This window comes from Coccinella septempunctata, chromosome 6 (genome assembly GCF_907165205.1).
Source record: "Coccinella septempunctata chromosome 6, icCocSept1.1, whole genome shotgun sequence".
NCBI lineage: Eukaryota > Metazoa > Arthropoda > Insecta > Coleoptera > Coccinellidae > Coccinella > Coccinella septempunctata.
In genome coordinates, this window is record NC_058194.1 from 11,884,097 (window position 1) to 11,890,456 (window position 6,360).

Here is a 6,360-nt window from a genome sequence, read left to right on the forward strand (position 1 = left end):
TAATAAGAGTGTGTGATGAGACTTGTTGGATTGTGTCGATGTTTGCTATTTGCGTGATTGAATTTTCTTGCCGTAACAACAAGCATGAATATTGCGGTGAAGTTTGTCCTTGTAGCACAAATAGCCAAATTTTACTCAATATAAAATTAGAGTATTCGACAAAATAATTAACTCACTAATATAATCAATAATGCATGTGTGAACGACAATTTACGATGTCATTTAATGTGTTTATATATGTTACGGCTAAAGATAGGTGTGAACTTAAACTTAAGATCAGCCGGCTAGACTTAGGATTATATTCGAGGACCGGCTAAAGTTCGATTAAGTATTCATCTGCGTCATGGAATTTCATCTTCAGCCGGCTAATGCTAATGTGCACATTACCCAGAACGGAACGGCTAAAAATCTATTGAATGGACAAGCGGAGGAGTGATGTCTTTTGAATGGTCGGATGGGAGTAGACGAAACGAAAGCACGCGGTCACGTTTTTGTTTCAATTTTCAGAATTGAAATATGCAAAATAGCATCGAATGCTATTGTAATAAGGTTTTGTTACATAACCCCCATGGGTTTTCAATTTAACATTTAATGAGTCATTACCATCTGTTTAGGAGATTAATGTTCTTCAAATCGAGCCTAAGTTATTTAAAAAGTCCACATACACAAGTTAGATATACAGTTTTCCACAGGACAATCGTAGATAGTCAATTGTCCTGTGAAAAACCAGAATATGACCACACAAGGAAATGATATATATGATATTAGATATATAGAATTTTTTTCTGTGAACAAAAGTATATTAACCCTACCATTCAATACTTGGGTTCATGAAATTTTCTACGAAATAGAAACGATAGTTTCTAATGTTGCAATTTATTTTCAACCAATACTTTTACAAAAAAAAAAAAAATATGGTTAAAAACACTTTTTCTAGCTGATTTTGTTAGAAATTTCTTACCAAGTGATTGAACATACGGATTCCAAAATAAGGCCTGTCGCCACCCTCGATAAATCATCCCGGAGGATTCAAGTGCAGTCATCGTAAAGCTCAGCAGCCAAATAGTTCTGTTAGCTACAAACAAGATTGGGTACTGCTACTTATATTTCCCTAGAATTTCAACGTTGGTATCTTGATGAAGAAATTCGCGGCGCCATTCTTGTTTTCATTCTCTCCATTTGCTCATTCAAGTCCCTTGCAAATTATGAATGATTACAAGATGAGCGATAACCATTAACTCTACAGTTTTCCTCCACACTCAAAATAGCTTGTTCGTCTAGAATTTTGTAATAAGGCGTTAAGAATTTAAGATTCGCTAATAAGATTAGGTACGTTGAGACACAGTAGAAACAAATATATGTTCATTCTCAATTTCTCAACTGCTTTTCTGCTGTTAAAAATATGTGAAATTCATACAAAAAATGCATTGCCTTAATACTTTGATTATATTACTATTTCTTTACATTTTTGAATTGCCGAAAATTTGCGCCCCTCAAGCCTTGCCAATACTTTCCTTCTTTTTTATTAGCTTCTACATTTTCAGCCGATTGGATGTAATTACACTCAAGTTCAGCCGGCTGAAGTTAGAAGAAACTAACATTAGCAAATACCAAATACTCGAAGCTAAACCTAAGTTTAGCCGGCTAATCTCAAGTTCATGTTCACACTTATCTCTAGCCGTAATACTGGGTGGGCTTTTTAAAACGAAACAGACGAGGTAACGGGCGGAATAAATTAATTTCGAAAAAATGCTCGGACACGTCGATTTTTGTTTCGAGGGGGACAACTTTTAAGGTCAAATTCACAACTATATCGCTTCAACCCTTGGTGTTAGAACACCAACCCCTAAATTTTGAATAGGAAAGATCGGGTGAGTGATACCTCATTTGAAAAGTATTTTTATCCTGAATTCAGCGTACTAATTTTTTTCTCATTCAATGCATTTGTTTTTGAGATATTCAATTTTGAATTTCGTACAGTACCAGTCATTCCGCTAACCACGCTATGTGAAATCATCAATTATTTGACTAATTCATTCTGTGGTTAGGATGGTAACCATTAATTGTCAACATTAGACAACGAAATAATTATTATTGGTAATTACTTTCTTAAACAATAAAGGTGGTTGTCTCGTCTGTTTCGTTTTAAAAAGCCCACCCTGTATATACATATTTGTATGCCATGTTGTTTCAGTCTCAATTCGATTATTTTGTTATATGGTTTGTAGTCATTTGTGAAATTATTTTTTTATCCTTCTGCTTGCTTTCTTTATCTTACCATTATATTACTCTAGGGTGTTTTGTGAGACATTAATTTGAATAAATAATTTGCCTAATTATTCCTAGTTGTAAGACTAAGCACACGGTAGTTACCTACAGATAGTAATGGTAAAAACAATTTAACTCATCGTATCACTCAAACATACAACAACTTGCAGTATGTTACAACAATAGCTGCGAAAGCCCGACCACCATTTTGTGGTTGAAAAGTGTTACATGCGTGTTGAGCCTCATAGTATAAGTACTAACGTCCGTTCGCAAGGACTTATTCACTTATTGCAATTGTAAGTGCAATAGAAATCAGAGAAATATTTATATGTATAAGACGTTGTTAACGGGAATTTCTAGTACCGCGAAACAGAATTTTCATAGGAAACCATGGGGAGAGTATCTGTCGAATGAACGATTTCTGGGCTCGTCAAATAACCATATCAACAGTTATTAGTTCGAATATTTTAATGAATGGATAAGCTGTCGTTAATTTGGAGTAAGTTTCTGATGCTACTTTCAATGTTTTCACAACTGTCGATCAGAAAACAACATAGGAAAGGGACAAAATGACTTACTAACTAGTAGTAACTACCTTACATCGGCTAGAAAACGTTATTCAGACAAAGGTAGCCTGCTCAATCCAGTGAAGCAGCTTTTTGAAATATTTTTTATTAATTGACATTTATACACAATATTGCATGTAATGATTTAGAGGGTTGCAGCAAAACTAGTGGTCCAATTTTTTCTTTCGAGAAAATTCCCATTCTCTCAGCTCAGATGAATATGCATATTTCATTTATTCGTTTTGTTACAGGAACCACATGTAGACTTAGTCTCTCTAGTAGCTAGGTAAGTTGTTTCCCTACTTTTATTCCAGTTAAGGCTGTTTTACTTTGTAACCAACACTCAACTAGATATACAGGGTAGGCAAAATTCGTTGTCTACTGAGGTGATCTCGAGAAGTGTAGCAGCTAGAAGAAAACGGATGGCTCTATTTTCATGACTAATCCAAATCTGAAAACAGAATCGGCTTATCATTTTTAGATTTCGAGTTATAAACCAAAATTGAGATTTTGACGATTCTGAAAAGTTCTCATAACTTTTTTGTCTTTGAAGTTACAGATCTGCAACTTGAACCTTCTTAGGCATTTCCATACGTAGAATCTACTTACAAAAGATTCTTTTCGAATTCAAAAATAACAATTTCAATGAAAGTTTGCATTTAAAAAAATTAAAGTTCACCTAATGATTCGAAATGAAAAAATATTTTGAGCTCATCAGTGGATTCAACGTAGAAAAGTGCCTGTAGAAGGCTTAAGTTTCAGATTTATATCTTCAAGGACAAAAAAGGTTTGAAAATTTTAAGAAATTGTCAAACTCAAGAACGAAGTATCGTAGGAGGCTGCGATTTTCACCATTTCTTGTTTCTCCGAAAATGAGCTAGGAAAAGTGTCATCTGTTTTCTTCTAGCTGCTATAGTTCTCGAGATCCTCTCACTAGACAACGAATTTTGTCCACCCTGTACAGGGTGGGCAAAATTGGTGATACCTGCATTGCAATTTTTTCAACCCAACCAGATAGAGGAAAATGGATGGCACATTACGGTCGTCTTTTCTCGGGAAACTAATAATGCCATCAACTGCATTACTCTTCTTTTGTTTTCGAGTTATAGGTCAAAATTAAAATTTCAACTTTGGTCAATATCTCGGTTTCTATTTAAGCTAGTATGTTGAAATGAAAACATTATATAGACACTTTTTTATAGCAATCCAGTGGCGTATTATGTTTTTTTCCAACAGTTATATTTGCTGAGCTATAACATAAAGATGTATTTTTTTTAATGAAAACAGTAGTTCGAAATGACTTAGAAAGACTGAGGGTGATGTTTAATATATTTCTGAAACGGTAATAAAATGGCGATTTTTTCAGTAATTCTAAACAACTGTTTTCATAAGAAAACAACTTTATGTTATAGCTCAGTAAATAAACCTGTAGGAAAAAATCGTAGTACGCCACTGGATTGCTATCGAAAAAATGTCTGTATAATGTCTTCAATTCAACATCCTAGCACAAACAGAAACGGAGATAATGGCCAAAGTTGAAATCGCCCAAATTTGAATTTTGGCCTATAACTCAAAAACAAAAGAAGGTAGAGGAATGCAGTTGAAGGCATCATTAGTTTCTCGAAAAAAGACGACATGAATGGTACATTCATTTTCATCTATCTCGTTGTAGTTCAGGTATCACCAATTTTGCCCACCCTGTGTACATAACGAAAATTCAACGCGTAAGATATAGGGAATGCTATAAAAAAGAAGGGGACTCAAAAACTGCAATCGCCCAGTGCGAGGATAAATTCATTACAAGAGATAAATTATTCAAGATTCAATTGGACTGCTTCATATTTAATTTTTAAGCGAGCTACGTTTTTTCCTCGTGAACGTCACCGGCCTCGAATTCGCAGTCCCCACTCTAATTTCCGAAAAAAGAGTTGAAATTGAATAATTACAGACGTCCTTGTCATAATGATAATAATAAGATTTAATACATGATTTTTAATTTAGTTTTCAATCATATAACCGTTAATTTCCTCTGACAGTGTCTGTTGGGATGATATTATATATATAGATAGTTGGGTTTTTTCAAACAAAACTCCTTCAATTTTCTGGAACATACGGTTTGACATATCCGCAATTCCTCGAACCCCAAGATGTCGTGGCGGCTCTGTTCGTTTTATTGAGCTCTTGGGCGATGTTTAAGATGTTTCGTGAGCATTGTGAGTGGAGTTTTTTCGAAAACCAAGTTCATAAAAATTGTCTCAGAATCACAAAATTCACTTTTCCTTTCGCTCCTTTGTTTGCATTATTTAAACACTTCGAAAAAATTATTTTCGCAAAAAAAAATATGGCTCAACTAATTGAAAACAAATTTCTTGGAAATTTCTGCAGGTCTGTAGAGAAGATGAGAAGACCTTGCCAAAAAAGTACCACATGATCCACTTTCCCAATTCAGAAAATTTAGAGGGTTGATGGGGATGGCACAGGGTGCAACAAAAATCCTTCAAAAATGCATAAAAAATTCGTGAAAGTAAAAGAGCAATTGACCTGTTTCAGGAGTTTGGGTTGGTTCCCGTTTCTCTATCAGATGTCGCTATGATGTATTTATACATCATACCCGCTACTGACATGGAATAAAAGGAGCCGGCAATTCAGAGCATTCCGTTGGCGAATCAGATTTGTTGATCTGACGAGGTCAACTAAGACCGAAATCATGGTTAGCATCTAATCTTTGTCGACGAAATTAAATTTCTGGTAATACTTCGAGCGATGGTAGTTTGTTAGTTCGATTTAGATTGAAACAATCATTGATTTAATTATCGGCGGATGTGTGCATTTGAATTAATTTGTTTGTATGTATAACTTTTCTCTACTCGGAATTGAAGGGAAGTTCATTGCATTTGCACTTACTTTCAAATATAAAACTCGGGAGTTTCTACATGAATTTATTATCGAACTCGGAATTTTGTTAAAATAGTTCATGAATCTGTACTAGGACAGGAATTGCTAAAATTGAAAAATTGACACATCAATTATTCGACTTGATCTAAAATGTATTGTATTGCTAAAAAAATGTTTTATTGATGGAAATAAATCGATTTAGGCAACATAAAATTACAATTTCCGTAATTGTGTCTGTATGCTGCTTTTCAAGACCAAACAGATGAATGCAACCTTAATCGTTGAAATAAAAATGCACATCCTAGACCTAATGTCGGATTCGAACAGTCTCTGCACTGACACCCCGCCTTGAACACACTGTATTGTTTGTTGTTTTTATGACGGTAGTAATGATGTTTTCAAGGGGTCGGTACGGAAATCACATTTGAATCCCGTGTTACATCCGGGACTGACACTCTACTCATTACTGTAACCTATGGCTTTTCAGCTTATGGATCTTGAGTATATCAACCATTATTGTAGCAACACCTATTTCGAGTTATAATAGTTCATTTCACCGATGACCACAGAAATTATGAATTTTCATGTTTTGTTATGCACAAATAAGGATAATGTGGAAGTCAAGAACATT